Below are 24,227 nucleotides of genomic sequence, written 5' to 3' on the forward strand. Positions count from 1 at the left end.
ACTTACAATGGCTATGTCATCTCAATGGCTATGATTTAAAAATGGCTATATCATCAAAACGGCTAAGACCTCACAATGGTTATGACATCACAAAGGCTATGACATTACAATGCCAATGAGGACATAATTGCTGTGACAACACAATGGCTATGAGAACACAATGGTTAAGATGTTACTATGGCTATGATGTTACAATAGAATTGACGTTATAGTGGCTATGACATTACAATGGCTATGACGTCACAATGGCTATTATGTCACAATAGCTATGATGTTACAATGACTATGACGTCACAAAGGCTATGACATCACAATGGCTATGACGTTACAAAGGCTATGATGTCACAATGGCTATGATTTCAAATTGGCTATGAAATTAGAGTGGCTTAGACATTAGTATGGCTATGACATTACAATGGTTACGATTTCCCAATTGCTATGCCATCATGATGCCTATGATGCCAAAATGGCTATGATGTTACAATCGTTATGATGTTACAAGGGCTATGCTATCACGATGGCTAGGATCTTACAATGGCTATGATGTCACAATGGCTATGGCGTTATAATGGCTATGATGTTATAGTGGCTATGATGTTACATGGCTATGACGTTACAATGGCTATGACAACATAATTGCTATGACGACACAATGGCTATGAAGTCCCAGTGGCTATGATATCACAATGGATATGACGTTATAATTGCTTGATGTATAATGGTTATGATGTTACAATGGCTATGATGTTACAATAGAATTGATGTTATAGTAGCTATGACATTACAATGGCTATGACGTTACAATGGTAATTATGTCACAATAGCTATGATGTTACAATGGCTATGCCATCATGATGGCGAGGATGTCACAATGGCTCTGATGTCAAATTGGCTATGAAATTATAGTGGCCAAGACATTAGTATGGCTATGACATTACAATGGCTATGACATCACAATGGCTATGCCATCATGATGCCTATTATGTCAAAATGGCTATGATGTCACAATCGTTATGATGTTACAATGGCTATGCTATCACGATGGCTAGGATCTTATAATGGCTACGACGTCACAATGGCTATGATGTTATAATGGCTATGATGTTATAGTCGCTATGATGTTACATGGCTATGACGTTACAATGGCTATGACGACATAATTGCTGTGACGACACAATGGTATGAGGACACAATGGCTATGATGTCACTGGCTATGACGACATAATTGCTATGACGACACAATGGCTATGAAGTCACAATGGCTATGATCTCACAATGGATATGACGTTATAATTGCTTGATTTATAATGGTTATGATGTTACAATGGCTATGATCTTACAATAGAATTGATGTTATAGTGGCTATGACATTACAATGGCTATGACGTTACAATGGCTATTATGTCACAATAGCTATGATGTTACAATGGCTACGCCATCCCGATGGCAAGGATGTTACAATGGCTATGATGTCACAATGGCTATGACGTCACAATGGCTATGATGTTACAAAGGCTATGATGTCACAATGGCTATGATGTCAAATTGGCTATGAAATTATAGTGGCTTAGACATTAGTATGGCTATGACATTACAATGGCTATGATTTCCAATGGCTATGCCATCACAATGGCTATGATGTCACAATTGTTATGATGTTACAATGGCTATACCATGATGATGGCTAGGACCTCACAATGGCTATGACATTACAATGGCTATGACGACAGAATGGCTATGATGACACAATGGCGATGACGACACAATGGCTATGACAACACAATAGCTATGAAGTCACAATGGCTATGATGTCACAATGGCTATGACGTTGCAATGTCTATGACATTACTATGGCTATGAAGTTACAATTGCTATGCCATCATGATGGCTATGATCTCACTATGGCTATGATGTCACAATGGTTATGATGTCACAATGCCTAGACGTTACAATGGTTACGACTTCACAATGTCTATGACATTATAGTGGCTATGACATTACAAAGGCTGTGACATTATAGTGGTTATGACGTTACAATGGCTATGCCATCACGATGACTATGACAGTATAGTGGTGATGACGTTACCATGGCTATGATGTCACAATGGGTATGACGTTATAATGGCTAAGACGTTACAGTGGCTATGACATTACAAAAGCTTGACATTACAATGGATATGAAATTACAATGGCTATGCCATCATGATGACTATGATGTTACAATGGCTATGTTGTCACAATGGCTATGACATTACAATATCTATGATAAAACAATTGCTATAACGTTACAATGGCTATGACGTTATAGTTGCTATAACATTATTGTGGCTATGACATTACAATGGCTATGACATCACAATGGCTATGACCTCACAATGGCTAACACATCACAATGGCTATGACGTTACAATGGCTATGACGGCATAATTGCTATGATGACACAATGGCTGACGTTATAGTGACAATGATGTTAATATGGCTATGCCATCACGGTGACTATGATGTTACAAAGGCTATGACGTTACAATGGCTTTGAGGTTACAGTGGCTATTATGTTACATTGGCAATGTTGTTATAGAGGCTATAATATTATAGTGGCTATGAGAGTACAATTGCTATGACATCATACAGGCTATGACGTTACATTGGCTATGATGTTACAATGGCTAATAAGTTATAGTGGCTATGATGTTATAATGGTTATGAAATCACAATGGCTACGAGATTACAATGGCTCTGATGTTATGATGGCTATAACGTCACGATTGTTATGATGTCACAATGGCTACGATGACACAGTGGTTATGATGTCATAATGTTTAAGACATTACAGTGGGTATGACATTACAGTGGCTTGACGTTACAATGGCTAAGACATACAATGGATATGAAGTTACAATGGCTATGCCATCTCGATGATTAAGATGTTACAATGGCTATGTCGTCACAATGGCTATTACGTCACAATGGCTGTGATGTTACAATATCTAGGACGTAACAATGGGTATGATGTTACAATGGCTATGATGTCACAATGGCTATGATGTCACAATGGCTATGAACTTACAATGGCTGTCATCTCGATGGCTATGATTTAACAATGGCTATATCATCAAAACGGCTAAGACCTCACAATGGCTATGACATCACAATGGCTATGAAGTTACAATGCCTATGAGAACATAATTGCTGTGACGACACAATGGCTATGAGGACACAATGGCTATGACGTTACTATGGCTTTGATGACATAAAGGCTATGAAGTCACAATGGCTATGATGTCACAATGGATGTTATAATTGCTTGACAGTATAATGGTTATGACGTTACAATGGCTATGATGTTACAATAGAATTGACGTTATAGTGGCTATGACATTACAATGGCTATGACGTTAAAATGGCTATTATGTCACAATAGATATGATGTTACAATGGCTACGCCATCATGATGGCGAGGATGTTACAATGGCTATGATGTCACAATGGCTATGATGTCAAATTGGCTATGAAATTAGAGTGGCTTAGACATTAGTATGGCTATGACGTTACAATGGCTATGATTTCCCAATGGCTATGCCATCATGATGGCTATGATGTCTAAATGCCTATGATGTCACAATCGTTATGATGTTACAATGGCTATGCTATCATGATGGCTAGGATCTTACAATGGCTACGACGTCACAATGGCTATGATGTTATAATGGCTATGACGTTTTAGTGGCTATTATGTTTCATGGCCATGACGTTACAATGGCTAGGACGTCACACTGGCTATGACGTAACAATGGCCATGACATCAAATTGGTTATGACGTCACAATGGCTATAACATCACAATTTTTATAAACTTCCAATGGTATGCTATCATGATGGGTATGATCACACAATGGCTATGAAGTCACAATGACTATGACGTTATAATTACTTTGACATTACAATGGCTATGATGTTACAATGGCAATGGTGTTACAATAGCAATGACATTATTGAGGCTATCACATTACAATGGTTATGACATTACAATAGCTATGATGTCAAAATAGCTATGATGCTACAATGGCTTTGCCAGAACGATGGCTAGGATATTAAAATGGCTATGATGTCACAATGGCTATGACATCACAATGGCTATGATTTCATAATATATATGATGTGAATAGTGCTACGATATCACAATGGCTAGACATTACAATGGTTATGACTTCACAATGTCTATGACATTGTAGTGGCTATGACGTCACAATGGCTATGATGTCACAATGGCTATGACGTTACAAAGAGTATGATGTCACAATGGCTATGATATTAAATTGGCTATGAAATTATAGTGGCTAAGACAGCCGTGGGCAAACTACGGCCTGCGGGCCGGATCCAGCCCGTTTGAATTGAATAAAACTAAAAAAAAATAGACCGTACCCTTTTATGTAATGATGTATACTTTGAATTTATATTAGTTCACACAAACACTCCATCCATGCTTTTGTTCCGGCCCTCCGGTCCAGTTTAAGAACCCATTGTGGCCCTCGAGTCAAAAAGTTTGCCCACCCCTGGGCTAAGACATTAGGACGGCTATGACGTTACAATGGCTATGATTTCACAATGGCTATGCCATGATGATGGCCATGATGTCACAATGGCTAGACATAATGGCTTGATGTTATAATGGTTATGATGATTCAATGGCTATGATGTTAAAATAGCATTGACGCTATAGTGGCTATAACATTACAATGGATATGACTTTACAATAGTTATGATGTCACAATAGCTATGATGTTACAGTGGCTATGCCATGGTGATGGTTAAGATCTTTCAATCGCTACAACATCACAATGGCTATGACATTATAATGGCTATGACTTTAAAATATCTAGGACATTATAGTGGCAATGACGTTACAATGGATATGACGTTATAATTATTGTGACATTATAGTGGCAATGACGTTATAATGGATATGAAGTTACAATGGCTTTGAGGTTACAGTGGCTGTGATGTTACAATGGCAATGACGTTATAGTGGCTATAACATTATAGTGGCTATGACACCACAATTTCTATGATGTCATAATGGCTATGACCTTACAATGGCTATGATGTTACAATGGCTATGACTTTATAGTGGCTATGATGTTATAATGGCTATGACATCACAATGGCTATGAGTTTACAATGGCTGTGATGTTATGATGGCTATGACGTCACGATGGCTATGACGGCACAATGACTATGATGACACAATGGGTATGACGTCATAATGGCTAAGACGTTACAGTGGATATGACTTTACATAAGCCTGACATTACAATGGCTATGACGTTACAATGGATATGAAGTTACCATGGCTATGCCATTACGATGACTATGATGTTACAATGGCTATGTTGTCACTTTGGCTATGATGTCACAATGGCTATGACGTTACAACATTAATGACAATACAATCGCTATGACGTCACAATGGCTATGACATTACAGTGGTTATGACGTTACAACGGATGTGACGTTACAATGGCTATGATGTCACAATGGCTATGAACTTACAATGGCTATGCCATCACGATGGCTATAATTTCACAATGCCTATGTCGTCACGACTATGACCTCACAATGGCTATGACATCACAATGGCTATGATGTTACAATGGCTATGACGACATAATTGCTATGACGACACAATGGCTATGAGGACACAATGGCTATGATATCGCAATGGCTATGAAATCTCAATGGCTATGAGGTCACAATGGCTATGATGTCACAATCGCTATGACGTTATAATGGTTTGATGTTATCATGGTTATGATGTTACAATGGCTATGATGTTACAATGGCTATGACATTACAATGGCTATGATGTCACAATAGCTATGATGTTACAATGGCTATTCCCTGATAATGTCAAGGATCTTACAAGGGCTACAACATCACAATGTCTATGTTGTTATAATGGCTATGACTTTAAAATATCTTTGACATTATAGTGGCTATTACAGTACAATGGCTGTGACATTATAGTGGCAATGATGTTACAATGGATATGACGTTACAATGGCTTTGATGTTACAGTGGCTATGATGTTACAATGGCAATGATGTTATAGTGGTTATGACGTTACAATGACTATGACGTCACTGGCTGCAACGTTATAATACCTATGACGTAACAATGAATATGATGTTACAAGGGCTATGATGTCACAATGGTTATGAACTTACAATGGCTATGCCATCACAATCCTATGATGTAACAATGGCTATGATGTTACAGTGGCTATGACGCTATAGTGGCTATGACGTTACAATGGCTATGACGTTACTGTGGCTATGATGTTTCAGTGGCAATGACATTACAATGGATATGATGTTACAATGGTTATGAAGTCACAATGGTATGTTACAGTGGCTATGACATTACAATGGATAGGATGTTACAATGGCTATTGTGTCACAATGGCTATGATGTCACAATGGTGATGACGTTACAATGTCTATGCCATCTTGATGGCTGATTTCACAATGGCTATGTTGTAACAATGGCTATGACCTCACAATGGCTATGACATCATGATGGCTGACATCACAATGGCAATGATGTTACTATGGCTATGAAGTTACAATCGCTATGCCAACATGAATGCTATGATCTCACTATGGCTATGATGTCACAATGGATATGATGTAACAATGGCTATGACATCACAGTGTCTGTGACATTACAGTGACTATGACTTCACAATGGCTATGACATCATAGTGGCTATGACATTTAAATGGCTTTGCCATCATGATGTCCATGTCGCTACAATTTCTATAACATCACAATGGCTATGATGACACAATTGCTATATTGGCACAGTGGCTACAACTCACAATGGCTATGATGTTACAATGGCTATGATAGCATAGTGGCTATGGCGTTACAATGGCTATGACGTTACAGTGACTATGACGTCACAATGGCTATGCCGTTACAATGGGTATGACGTCACAATGGCTATAACACTATTGTGGCTATGACTTTACAATGGCTATGACTTCACAATGCCTATGATGTTACAGTGACTATGACATTACAATGGATATGATGTTACAATGGCTACGACGTCACAATAGCTACGACGTTATAATGGCTATGACTTTAAAATATCTATGACATTATAGTTTGTATGACGTTACAATGGCTGTGACATTATAGTGGCAATGACGTTACAACGGATATCACGTTACAATGGCTTTGATGTTACAGTGGCTATGACGTTACAATGGCAATCACTTTATAGTGGCTATGAAGTTACAATGGATATGAAGTTACAATGGCTATGCCATCATGATGACTATGATGTTACAATGGCTGTGTCATCACAATGGCTATGACTACAATATCTATGACATTACAATTGCTATAAGGTTACAATGGCTATGACGTTATAGTTGCTAAAACATTATAGTGGCTATGACATTACAATTGCTATGACGTCACAATGGCTATGATGACACAATGGGTATGATGTCATAATGGCTATGTCGTCACAATGGCTATGAGGTCACAATGGCTATGACATTACAATATCTATGATGTTACAATGGCTATGACGTTACTATTGCTATGACGTCATAATCTCTATGACGTTACAGTGGCTATGACATTACAATGGATATGACGTTACAATGGCGAAGATGTCACAATGGCTATGACGTTGCAATGGCGATGACATCACAAATGCTATGAAGTTACAATTGCTATGTCGTAACAATGGCTATGACTTCACAATGGCTATGATGTTTCAATGGCTATGACGGCTCAATGGCTATGATGTCACACAGGCTATGATGTCACGATTGCGATGATGTTGCAATGGCTATGCCATCTCCATGGCTACGATTTCACAATGGCTATTTCGTAACAATGGCTATGAACTCACAATGACTATGACATCACGATGGCTATGAAATCACGATGGCTATGACGTTATTATAGCTATGAACTTACAATCGCTATACCAACATGATGGCTATGATCTCACTATGGCTATGATATCACAATATATATGATGTCACAAGTGCTATGATATCACAATGGCTAGACGTCACAATGGATTTGACTTCACAATGTCTATGACATCACAATGGCTATGACGTTACGAAGGGTATGATGTCACAATAGCTATGATGTCAAATTGGCTATGAAATTATAGTGGCTTAGACATTAGTACGGCTATGACATTACAATGGCTATGATTTCACAATGGCTATGCCATGATGATGGCCATGATGTCACAATGGCTATGACATTATAATGGCTTGACGTTATAATGGTTATGATGTTTCAATGGCGATGATGTTACAATAGCATTGAGGCTATGTTGGCTATGACATTACAATGGCTATGACGTTACAATAGTTATGATGTCAAAATAGCTATGATGTTACAATTGCTATGCCATGACGATGATAAAGATCTTTCAAAGGCTATGACGTCACAATGGCTATAATGTTATAATGGCTATGACTTTAAAATATCTATGACATTATAGTAGCAATGACGTTACAATGGATATGTTACAATGGCTTTGAGGTTACAGTGGCTATGATGTTACAAAGGCAATAACGTTATAGTGGCTATAACATTATAGTGGCTATGACACCACAATTTCTATGATGTCATAATGGCTATGACGTTACAGTGGCTATGATGTTATAATGGCTATGAAATCGCAATGCTATGAGTTTACAATGGCTGTGATGTTACGATGGCTATGACGTCATGATGGCTATGACGTGACAATGACTATGATGACACAATGGGTATGACGTCATAAAGGCTAAGACGTTACAGTGGGTATGAGTTTACATAAACTTGACGTTACAATGGCTATGATGTTACAATAGACATGAAGTTACCATGGCTATGCCATTATGATGACTATGATGTTACAATGGCTATGTGTCACTATGGCTATGACGTCAAATGGCTATGATGTTGCAGTATCTATTACGTTACAATATCCATGACGATACAATGGCTATGACGTCACAATGGCTATGACGTTCCAGTGGCTATGAAACCACAATGGCTATGATATCACAATGTCTATGATGTCACAACGGCTATGACCTCACAATGGCTATGACATCACAATGGCTATCACGTTGCATTGGCTATGAAGACATAATTGCTATGACAACACAATGGCTATGAGGACACAATGGCTATGATGTCACAATGTCTATGATGTCACAATGGCTATGACATTATAATGGCTTGACGTTATAATGGTTTTGATGTTACAATGGCTATGATATTACAATATCATTGACATTATAGTGGCTATGACATTACAATGGCTATGACATTACAATGGCTATGATGTCACAATAGCTATGATGTTACAATGGCTATGCCATGACGATGGCTAGGATCTTACAATGGCTGCGACGTCACAATGGCTATGACCTTATAATGGCTATGACTTTAAAATATCTTTGACATTATAGTGGCTATGATATTACAATGGCTGTGACATTATAGTGGCAATGACGTTACAATAGATATGACCTCACAATTGCTATGACCCTATAGAGGCTATGACACTATAGTGGCTATGATGTTACAGTGGCTATGACGTTATAATGGCTATGATGTCACAATGGCGATGAACTTACAATGGTTATGCCATCACGATGGCTATGATTTCACAATGGCTATGTCTTCACAATGGCTATGCCCTCACAATGGCTATGACGTTACAATGGCTATGACGACACAATGGCTATGACATCAAAATGGCTATGAAGTCACAATGGCTATGGTGTCACAATGGCTATGACATTGCAATGTCTATGATGTTACTATGGCTATTGGTTTACAAACGCTATGCCATCATGATGGCTATGATCTCACTATGGCTATGATGTCACAATGGATATGATGTCACAATGCCTAGACGTTACAATGACTATGACTTCACAATGTCTATGACATTATAGTGGCTATGACATTACAATGGCTGTGACATTATAGTGGTTATGACGTTACAATGGCTATGCCATCACGAAGACTATGACACTATAGTGGCGAGGACGTTACAATGGCTATGATACACAATGGGTATGATGCATTAATGGCTAAGACGTTACAGTGGCTATGACATTACAAAAGCTTGATGTTACAATGGCTATGACGTTACAATGGATATGAAGTTACAATGGCTATGCCATTACGATGACTATGATGGTACAATGGCTATGTCGTCACTATGGCTATGTCACAATGCCTATGATGTTACAGTATCTAAGACGTTACAATTGCTATGAAGTTACAATGGCTATGCCATCACGATGGCTATGATTTCACAATGGCTATGTCGTCAAAACGCTTATGACCTCACAATAGCTATGATATCATAATGGCTATGACGTTACAATGGCTATGACAACATAATTGCTATGATGACAAAATGGCTATAAGGATACAATGGCTATGACGTCACAATGCCTATGAAATTAAAACAACTATGATGTCACAATGGCTATGACATCATAATGGCTTGACATCATAATGGTTATGATGTTACAATGGCTATGATGTTACAATAGCATTGTCTTTATAGTGGCTATGACATTACAATGGCTATGATGTCATAATAGCTATGATGTTACAATGGCTATTCCATGATGATGGTTAGGACCTTACAATGGCTACAACGTCACAATGGCTATGACGTTATAATGGCTATGACTTTAAAATATCTATGACATTATAGTTTCTATGACGTTACAATGGCTGTGACATTATAGTGGCAATGATGTTACAATGGATATCACGTTACAATGGCTTTGATGTTACAGTGGCTATGACGTTACAATGGCAATCACTTTATAGTGGCTATGAAGTTACAATGGCTATGTCGTCACAATGGCTATGACGTTACAATATCTATGACATTACAATTGCTATAACGTTACAATGGCTATGACGTTATAGTTGCTATAACATTATAATTGCTATGACATTACAATGGCTATGATGACACAATGGGTATGATGTCATAATGGCTAAGAAGTTACTGTGGCTATGACCTTACAATTGCTTGACGTTACAATGGATATAAAGTTATGATGACTATGAGGTTACAATGGCTATGTCGTCACAATGGCTATGAGGTGTGATGTCATAATGGCTAAGAAGTTACTGTGGCTATGACCTTACAATGGCTATGACGTTACAATGGATATAAAGTTATGATGACTATGAGGTTACAATGGCTATGTCGTCACAATGGCTATGAGGTCACAATGGCTATGACGTTACAATATTTATGACGTTACTATTGCTGTGCTGTCACAAAGTCTATGACGTTACTGTGGCTATGACGTTACAATGGATATGACCTTACAGTGGCTATGATGTCACAATGGCTATGAACTTACAATGGCTATGCAATCACGATGGCTATGATTTCACAATAGCTATGTCATCACAATGCCTATGACCTAACAATCGCTAACATATCACAATGGCTATGACGTTACAATGGCTATGACGACATAATTGCTATGACGACTCAATGGCTATGATGTCACAATGGCTATGAAGTCACAACGGCTATGATGTCACAATGGCTATGACTTCACAATGTCTATGTCATTATGATGACTATGACGTCACAATGGCTGACATTATAGTGACAATGATGTTAATATGGCTATGCCATCATGGTGACTATGACGTTTCAAAGGCTATGATGTTACAATAGTTTTGAGGTAAAGGTGGCTATTATGTTACATTGGCAAAGTCTTTATAGTGGCTATAATATTATAGGGGCTATGAGTGTACAATTGCTATGATGTCATAATGGCTATGACGTTACAGTGGCTATGATGTTACAATGGCTATGACATCACAATGGCTACGACATTACAATGGCTATAACGTCACAATGGCTACGCTGACACTATGGTTATGATGTCATAATGTTTAAGATGTTACAGTGGGTATGACGTTACAATGGCTTGACGTTACAATGCCTATGACGTTACAATGGATATGAAATTACAATGGCTATGCCATCAAGATGACTAAGATGTTACAATGGCTATGTCATCACAATGGCTATTACGTCACAATGGCTGTGATATTATAATATCTAGGACATAACAATGGGTATGATGTTAAAATGGCAATGATGTCACAATTGCTATGAACTTAAAATGGCTATACCATCACAATGGCTATGATTTAACAATGGCTATGTTGTCAAAACGGCTATGACCTCAAAATGGCTATGACATCACAATGGCTATGACGTTACAATGGCTATGAGGTTATAATTGCTTGACGTTATAATGGTTATGATGTTACAATGGCTATGATGTTACAATAGAATTGACGTTATAGTGGCTTTGACATTACAATGGCTATGACGTTACAATGGCTATTATGTCACAATAGCTATGATGTTACAATGGCTATGCCAACATGATGGCGAGGATGTTACAATGGCTATGACTTCACAACGTCTATGACATTATAATGGCTATGATGTCAAAATGTTTATGAGATCATAGTGGCTATGACGTTAAAATGGCTATGCCATGAGGATGACTATGACGCTACAATGTATATTACGTTACAATGGCTATGATGACACAATGGCTATGATGTTATAGAGGCTATGACCTTACAATGGATATGAGTTACAATGCCTTTGATGTCACAATGGCTATGATGTCACAATGGCGATCACTGCAATGGCTATGCCATCTTGATGGCTATTATTTCACAATTGCTATGCCGGAAAAATGGCTATGACCACAGAATGCTATGACATCACGATGGCTATGACGTTACTATGGTTATGAAGTTACAATTGCTATGCTAACAGGGTGGCTATGATCTCACTATGGCTATGATGTTACAATGGCTATGGCGTCACAATGGCTATGACATTATAGTGGCTACGACGTCACAATGGCTATGCCTACACGATGACTATGACGCTACAAGGGCTATGACTTTACAATAGCTATGAACACACAATGGCTATGATGTCACAATGGCTACAACTCACAATGGCTTTGACAATAGAATGGCTATGACGCTATAGTGGCTATGACTTTACAATGGCTATGACGTTACCGTGGCTATGACATCACAATGGTTATGACTTGACAAAGGCTATCACGTCACAATGGCTATTACACTAGTGGATATGACGTTACAATGCGTATGACATTACAATGGCTATGACGTCCCAATGGCTATGATGTCAAAATGGCTACAACTCACAATGGCTTTGACAATAGAATGGCTATGACACTATAGTGGCTATGACGTTACAATGGCTATGACGTTATTGTGGCTATGACGTTACAATGGATATGATGTTACAATGGCTATGATAACACAATGGCTATGAGGTCACAATGGCAAAGAACTTACAATGGTTATGCCATCACGATGGCTATTTTTTCACACTGGCTATGCCATCATGATGGCTATGATTTCTCAATGGCTATGATGTCACAATGGCTATGATTTCACAATGGTTGTGACATTATAATGGCTTGACATTATAATGGTTATGATGTTACAATGACTATGATGTTACAATATCGTTGATGTTATAGTGGCTATGATATTACAATGGCTATGACATTACAATGGCTATAATGTTACAATGGCTATGACACTATAGTGGCTATGATATTACAATGGCTATGACGTTACAGTGGCTGTGATGTTAAAGTTGCTATGATGTCACACTGGCTATGTCACAATGGCTATGATGTCACAATGGCTATGATGTTATAATGTCTTGACATTATCATGGTTATGATGTTACAATGGCTATGATGTTACAGTAGCATTGATGTTATAGTGGCTATGACATTACAATGGCTATGACATTACAATGACTATGATGTCACAATGGCAATGATGTCGATGGCTATGACATTACATTGGCTATGACTTTACTATGTCTATGAAGTTAAAATCGCTATGCCAACAATATGGCTATGATCTCACTATGGCTATGATGTCACAATGGCTAGACCTTACAATGGCTATGACTTCACAATGTCTATGACATTATAGTGGCTACGACCTCACAATGGCTATGACATCATGATGGCTACGACAACATAATTTATGATGACACAATGGCTATGATGACTCAGTGGCTATTACGTCACAATGGCTAGGAAGTCACAATGGCTATGATGTCACAATGGCTTTGACGTTACAATGGCTATGACGTTGCAATAGCTATGATGTCACAATAGCTATGATGTTACAATGGCTTTGCCATCACGATTGCTAGGATATTAAAATGGCTATGACGACACTGGCTATGATGTTACAGGGACTATGACGTTACAATGGATTTGAGTTACAATGCCTTTGATGTCACAATGGCTATGATGTCACAGTGGCGATCACTTCGAAATGGATATGCCATCTCGATGGCTATTATTTCACAATTGCTATGTTGTAAAAATGTCTATGACCATGCAATGCTATGACATCACGATGGCTATGTTGTCACGATGGCTATGACGTTACTATGGCTATGAAGTTACAATCGCTCTGCCAACAGGATGGTATGATCTCACTATGGCTATGATGTCACAATGGCTGTGACATCACAATGGCTAAATGTCATAATGGCTATGATGTCACAATTTCTATGTCATTATAGTGGCTATGACCTCACAATGTCTATGACATTAGAGTGGCTATGACGTTAAAATGGCTATGCCATCATGATGACTATGATGCTACAGGGGCTATGACTTTACAATAGGTATGAACACATAATGGCTATGATGTCACAATGGCTACAACTCAATGGCTTTGACATTAGAATGGCTATGATGCTATAGTGGCTATGACTTTACAATGGCTATGACGTTACTGTGGCTATGACATCACAATGGTTATGACTTGAGAAGGGGTATCATGTCACAATGGCTAAAACACTAGTAGATATGACGTTACAATGCGTATGACATTACAATGGCTATGAAGACACAATGGCTATGATGTCAAAATGGCTACAACTCAATGGCTTTGACGATAGAATGGCAATGACACTATAGTGACTATGATGTTACAATAGCTATGACCATACAATGGCTATGATGTCACAATGGCTACAACTCACAATGCCTTTGACGATAGAATGGCTATGACACTGTAGTGGCTATGATGCTTCAATGGCTTTGATGTTATTGTGGCTATGACGTCAAAATGGTTATGATGTTACAGTGGCAATGACGTTACAATGGATATGATGTTTCAATGGCTATTATGTCACAATGGCTATGAGGTCACAATGGCTAAGAACTTACAATGGCTATGCCATCACAATGACTATGATTTCACACTGGCTATGCCATCATGATAGCTATGATGTCTCAATGGCTATGATGTCACAATGTCTATGATTTCACAATGGCTGTGATGTTATAATGGCTTGATATTATAATGGTTATGATGTTACAATGGCTATGATGTTACAATAGCATTGACGTTATAGTGGCTATATTACAATGGCTATGACGTTACAATTGCTATGATGTCACGATGGTTATGACGTCAATGGCTATGACGTTACAGTGTGTATGATGTCACAATAGCTATGTAACTATAGTGGCTAGGATGTTACAATGGCTAGGACGTTATAGTGGCTATGACGTTACTATGTCTATGAAGTTACAATTGCTAAGCCAACAATATGGCTATGATCTCACTATGGTTATGATGTCACAATGGATATGATGTCACAATGGCTATAACGTCACAATGGCTGGATGTTACAATGGGTAGGACTTCAAAATGTCTATGACATTACAGTGGCTATGATGTCACAATGTCTATGACATTATAGTGGCTATGACCTCACAATGGCTACAACTCACAATGGCTATGACGTTACAATGGCTATGACATTACAGTGGCTGTGATGTTAAAGTGGCAATGATGTCACACTGGCTAAGTCACAATGGCTATGATGTCACAATGGCTATGTTATAATGGCTTGATGTTATCATGGTTATGATGTTACAATAGCTATGATGTTAAAATAGCATTGACGTTATAGTGGCAATGACGTTACAATGGCTATGATGTTACAATGGCTATGATGTCACAATGGCTATGACGTCGATGCCTATGACATTACAGTGGCTATGACTTTACTATGTCTATGAAGTTACAATTGCCATGCCAACAATATGGCTATGATCTCACTATGGCTATGATGTCACAATGGCTAGACCTTACAATGACTATGACTTCACAATGTCTATGACATTATAGTGGCTATGACCTCACAATGGCTATGACATCAAGATGGCTATGGCGTTACAATGGCTATGACGACATAATTTATGATGACACAATGGCTATGACGACACAATGGCTATGACGTCACAATGGCTAGGAAGTCACAACGGCTATGGTGTCACAATGGGTACAACTCACAATGGCTATGACGTTTCGATGGCTATGACGTTACAGGGGGTATGACATCAGAATGGCTATAATGTTACAATGGGTATGACGTCACAATGGTTATGACAGTATAGTGGCTATGACGTTACAATGCCTATGATTTCACAATTGCTATGATGACACAATGGCTATGACGACACAATGGCTATGACAACACAATGGTATGATGACATAAATCGCTATATCGTCACAATGGCTATGCAGTTATAATCGCTATGATGTCACAATGGCTATGACGTTATAATGGCTTTGACGTTACAATGGCTATGATGTTACAATGGCAATGGTGTTACAATAGCAATGACGTTATTGTGGCTATCACATTACAATGGCTATGACTTTACAATAGCTATGATATCACAATAGCTATGATGCTACAATGGCTTTACCTTCACAATGGCTAGGATATTACAATGGCTATAATGTCACAATGGCTATGAAGTCACAATGGCTATGACGTTACAAAGAGTATGATGTCACAATGGCTATGATGTCAAATTGGCTATGAAATTATAGTGGCTTAGAAATTAGTACAGCTATGACATTACAATGGCTATGATTTCACAATGGCTATGCCATGATGATGGCCATGATGTCACAATGGCTATGACATTATAATGGCTTGACGTTATAATGGTTATGATGTTTCAATGGCTATGATGTTACAATAGTATTGAGGCTATAGTGGCTGTGACATTACAATGGCTATGACATCACAATTGCTATAATGTCACAATGGCTATGACGTCAATGGCTATGAGATTACAGTGGCTATGACTATAATGTCTATGAAGTTACAATAGCTATGCCAACAATATGGCTATGATCTCACTATGGCTATGATGTCACAATGGCTAGACCTTACAATGGCTATGACTTCACAATATCTATGACATTATACTGGCTATGACCTCACAATGGCTATGACATCACGATGGCTATGATGTTACAATGGCTATGACGACATAATTGCTATGATGACACAATGGCTATGACGACACAATGGCTATGATGTCACAATGGGTACAACTCAAAATGGGTATGACGTTTCAGTGGCTATGACGTCAGAATGGCTATAATGTTACAATGGGTATGACGTCACAATGGCTATGACAGTATAGTGGCTATGATGTTACAATGCCTATGATGTTACAATTGCTATGACGACACAGTGGCTATGACGACACAATGGCTATGACGACACAATGGCTATGACGACACAACGGCTATGTCCTCATAATGGCTATGACTTTAAAATCGCTATGATGTCACAATGGGTAAGACATTGCAATGGCTATGACGTTACTATGGCTATGGAGTTACAATCGCTATGCCAACATGTTGGCTATGATCTCACTATGGCTATGATGTCTCAATGGAAATGATGTCACAACGGCTATGGCATTGCAATGGCTGGATTTAAGAAAAGCTACAACTCACAATGGCTATGACGTTACCATGGCTATGATGTTAAAGTAGCTATGACGACACAATGGCTATAATGTTACAATGGGTATGACGTCACAATGGTTATGACACTATAGTGGCTATGACGGTACAATGGCTATGACATCACAATGGCTATGATGTTACAGTGGCTATGACGTTACTATTAATATGATGTTATAACGGCTATAATGTCACAATGGCTATGATGTCACAATGGCTATTATATTGCAATGGCTATGATGTCACAATGGCTATGAACATACAATGGCTATGACATCACGATGGCTATGATTACACAAGGCCTATGCAATAAAAATGGCTAAGACATCACGAAGGCTATGATGTTACAATTGCTATGACGACACAAAAACTATGACGACACGATGGCTATGATGTCACAATGGCCATGACATCACAATGGCTGTGACCTCACAATGGCCATAACATCACAATGGCTATGATGTCACAATGACTATGATTTCACTTTGGCTATGAACTTAAAATAGCTATCCATCATTATGGCTATGATTTCACAATGGCTATGTCGTAACTATTGCTATGACCTCACAATGGCTATGACATCACGATGGCTATGACGTTACAATGGCTATGATGACAATTGCTATGATGAAACAATGGTGATGATGTCACAATGTCTATGAAGTCATAATGGCTGTTATGTCACAATGGCTATGACGTTGCAATGGATAGGAATGATACAATGTCTATGATGTCACAATGGCTATTACGTTGCAATGGCTATGATGTCACAATGGCTATGAATATACAATGGCTATGCCATCATGATGGCTATGATTTCAAAAAGCCTATGCTATAAAAATGGTTATGACATCATGATGGCTATGATGTTACTATTGCTATGACGACACAATGGATATGACGACACAGTGGCTATGATTTCGCAATGGTCATGGCCTCACAGTGGCTGTGACCTCACATTGGCCATGACATCACAATGGCTATGACATCGCAATGGCTATGATGTTACAGTGGCTACGACGTTAAAATGGCTATGATGTCGCAATGGCTATTATGTTGAAATGGCTATGATGTCACAATGGCTATGAACATACAATGGGTATGCCATCATGATGGCTATGATTTCACAAAACCTATGCCATAAAAATGGCTATGACATCACAAAGGCTATGATCTTACAATTGCTAAGACGACACAATAACTATGACGACACGAAGGCTATGACGTCACAATGGCCATGACATCACAGTGGCTATGACCTCACAGTTGCCATGACATCACAATGTCTATGATGTCACAATGGCTGTGATGTCACAATGGCTTTGATGTTGCAATGGCTATGATATTACTATGGCTATGAAGTCACAATCGCTATGCCAACATTTCATCTCATCATAAGTATTTCAAAATGGATATGATGTCACAATGGCTATGACATCAGAATAGCTAGATGTTACAATGGGTAGGATGTCACCATGGCTATGACATTATAATGGCTATGACTTTACAATGCCTATGATGTCACAATGGCTATGATGTTACAGTGGCTATGATGTTAGAAATGATATGACATTACAATGGCTAAACCACAATAGTGCCTATGACAGTACAATGTCTATGATGTCACAATGGCTAGGATGTTACAGTGGCTATGATGTTACAATGGATATGACACTATCGTGACTATGATGTTACAATGGCTATGATCTTACAGTGGCTATGATGTTACAATGGCTGTTTTTTCACAATAGGTATAATGTCACAATGGCTATGAACTTACAATGGCTTTGGCTTCACAATGTGTATGATATTGTAGTGGCTATGACATTACAATGGCTATAACGTTACAATGGCTATGATGTTACGGTGGCTATGACGTTGCAATGGATATGACACCATAGTGGCTATGACGGTACAAAGGCTATGACATCACAATGGCTATGATGTCACAATGGCTCTGAAGTCACAATGGCTATGATATCACAATGGCTATTACATTGCAATGGCTAAGATGTCACAATGGCTATGAACATACAATGGCTATGCCATCACGATGGCTATGATTACACAAGGCCTATGCCATAAAAATGGCTAAGACATCACGAAGGCTATGATGTTACAATTGCTATCATGACACAATGGCCATGACATCACAATGGCTATACCATCACAATAACTGTGACACCACAATGGCTATGATGTTATAATGGATATGCTATCGTGGTCGGTATAATCTCACAATGGGTATGCCTTCAAGATGGCCATGATGTTATAATGCTGATGAAGTCACAATGGCTATGATGTTACAGTGGTTATGACGTTACAATGGCTATGATGTCACAATTGGTACGATGTTACAGTGGCTTTCACGTCACAATGGATATGACGTTACAATGGGTATGACGTCTCAATGGGTAAAACACTAGTAGCAATGACGTTACAATGGCTATGATGTTACAATGGCTATGATGTCACAATGGCTATGAAGTTACAATGGCTATGCCATCATGATGGCTATGATTTCACAATGTTTTGCTGTAAAAATGCCTATGACATCACGATGGCTATGACGTAACTATGGCTATGAAGTCACAATGGCTATGATATCACAATGGCTATGACGTTGCAATGGCTATGATCTTACTATGGCTATGAAGCTAGACATCACAATGGCTATAACTCCCAATGGCTATGACATTACCATGGCTATGACGTTAAAGTGGCTATGACGTCACAAAGGCTATAATGTTACAATGGGTATAACGTGACAATGGCTATGACACTATAGTGGCTATGATGTTACAATGGTTATGACATCACAATGGCTATGACACTATAGTGGCTATGACAGTACAATGGCTATGACGACACAAAGGCTATGATGTTACAGTGGCTTTGACATTACAATTGATATGATGTTACAATGGCTATGATGTCACAATGTCTATGACATTGCAATGGCTATGATGTTACTATGGCTATGGAGTTGCACTAGCTATGCCAAGAGGATGGCTATGATCTCACTATGGCTGTGATGTCACAATGGCAATGATGTTACAGTGGCTCTGACGTTACAATGGCTATGACGTAACAGTGTCTATGGGGATACAATCGGTATGACGTCCCTATGGCAATGACATTAAAATGGCTGTGACGTTAAAATGGCTATGATGTCACAATGGATATGATGTCACAATGGCTGTGACATCTCAATGGCTAGACGTCACAATGACTACAACTCACAATGCCTATGACGTTACCATGGCTATGATGTTACAGTGGTTATGACAACACAATGGCTATAATGTTACAATGGCTAAGACTTCACAATGGCCATGACACTATAGTGGCTATGATGTTACAATTGTTATGACATCACATTGGCTATGACACTATAATATCTATGACGGTACAATGCCTATGACGTCACATTGGCTATTATGTTACTGTGGCATGAAGGTTACAATGGATATGATGTTACAATATCTATGACGTCACAATGATTTTGATGTTACAAAGTCTTTGATGTTACACTCACTATGCCAACATGATGGCTATGATCTGACTATGGCTATGATGTCACCATGGATATGATGTCACAATGACTATGACATCACAATGGTTAGACGTTACAATGACTACTTATTCACAATGTCTGATATTATACTGGCTATGACATCACAATGGCTAAGACATTATTGTGCCTATGACGTTAAAATGTCTGCCATCATGATGACTATGATCCTACAATGGCTATGAAGTTACAATGGCTATGACCACACAATGGCTATGATGTCACAATGGCTACAACTCACAATGGCTTTGACGTTAGAATGGCTATGACACTATAGTGGGTGTGAGGCGACCATGGTTTTGATGTTACAGTGGCTATGATGTCATAATGGCTTTAATGTCACAATGGCTATGAACTTACAATGGCTATGCCATCACGATGACTATGATTTCACATTGGCTATGTCGCAACAATGGTTATGACCTTACAATTGCTAAGACACGATGGGTATGATGTTACAATGGCTATGACATCAAAATGGCTATGATGTTACAGTGGCTATGATGTTACAATGGACATGATGTTACAATGGCTATAATGTTACAATTCCTATGATGTTACAGTGGCTATGACTTTATAATGGATATGATGTTAAAATGGCTATGACGTCACAATGACTATGATATTACTGTGGCTATGATGTTACAATGTATATGATGTCACAATGGCTATGACGTTACTATGGTATTGAAGTCACAATCGCTATGTGAACATGATGGCTAGACATTACAATGACTATTTATTCAGAATGTCTATGATATTATACTGGCTATGACATCACAATGGCTAAGACATTGTGGCTATGACGTTAAAATTGCTGCCATCATGATGACTATGATGCTACAATGGCTATGACGTTGCAATGGCTATGACCACACAATGGCTTTGATGTCACAATGGCTACAACTCACAATGGCTTTGATGGTAGAACGGCTATGACACTATAGTGGCTATGAGGTTACCATGGCTTTGACGTTACAGTGGCAATGATGTCACAATGGCTATAATGTCACAATGGCTATGAACTTACAATGGCTATGCCATCATGATGGCTATGATTTCACATTGGCTATGTCGCAACAATGGCTATTACCTCAATTGCTAAGATCACGATGGCTATGATGTTACGGTGGCAATGAACTTACAATGGCTATGCCATCATGATGGCTATGATTTCACAATGGCTACATTGTAACAATGGTTAGGAACTCACAATGGTTATGACGTTACAAAGGTATGACATCACAATGGCTATGACACTATAGTGGCTATGACGTTACAATGGTTATGACATCACAATGGCTCTGACACTATAGTGGCTATGACGTTACAAAGGCTATTACGTCACAATGGCTATGATGTTACAGTGGCTATGATGTTACAATGGATATGATGTTACAATGGTTATGAACTTACTATGGCTATGCCATCACGCTCACTATGATGCTACAATGGCTATGACATTACAGTGGCTATAATGTCACAATGGATACAACTCACAATGGCTATAACGTTATAATGTCTATGACACTATAGTGGCTATGACGTTACAATGGCTATGCCATAATGATGATTATGATGCAACAATGGCTGTGATGTCACAATGGCTATAATATTACAATGGGTATGACGTCACAATGGCTATGACAGTATAGTGGCTATGATGTTTCAATGGCTATGATGTCACAATGGCTATGACGTTACAATGGGTATGATGTCACAATGTGTATCATGTCACAATGGCTACAAATCACAATTGCTATGGCATTACAATGGCTATGACACTATGGTGGCTATGACGTTATAGTGGCTATGATGTTACAATGGCTAGATGTTACAATGGCAATGACTTCACAATATCTATGACATTGTAGTGGCTATGATGTCACAATGACTATGACACTATAGTGTTATGATCTTACAATTGTTATGACGTCACAATGGCTATGACAATATAATGGCTATGACACTATAATGACTATGACGTTTCAATGTCTATGTCATCACAATGGCTATGATGTTACAGTGGCTTTGATGTTACAATGGATATGATGTTACAATGGCTATGATGTCACAATGGCTATAATTTCTCAGTGGCTAGGAACTTACAATATCTATGCAATTAAGATGGCAATGATTTCACAATGACTATGCTATCATGATGGCTCTAATGTCACAATGCCTATGATGTCACAATTGCATTGACATTATAGTGGCTATGACATTACAATGGCTATGACATTACAATTTCTATGATACCACAATGGTTATGAAGTCAATGGCTATGACGTTGCAATGGGTATGACGTCACAATGGCTATGATGTTACAGTGGCTATGACGTTACAATGGCTATGACGTCACAGTGGCTATGGCAATACAATGGGTAGGACGTCACTATGGCAATGATATTGTAATGGATGTGATGTTAAAATGGCTATGATTTTGCAATTGCTATGACGTTACTAAGGCTATGAAGTCACAATGGCAATGCCAACATGATGGCTATGATATCACTATGGCTATGATGTCACAATGGATATGATGTCACAATGGCTATGACATCACAATGGCTAGATGTAAGAATGGCTACAACTCACAATGGCTATGTCATTACCATGGCTATGACATTACAGTGGCTATGAGGTCACAATGGCTATAATGTTACAATGGGTATGACG

Source organism: Myotis yumanensis, unplaced genomic scaffold (assembly GCF_028538775.1).
Source record: "Myotis yumanensis isolate MYYU_CA2020_CCGP unplaced genomic scaffold, mMyoYum1.0.hap1 SCAF_9, whole genome shotgun sequence".
In the NCBI taxonomy this organism is placed as follows: Eukaryota; Metazoa; Chordata; class Mammalia; order Chiroptera; family Vespertilionidae; genus Myotis; species Myotis yumanensis.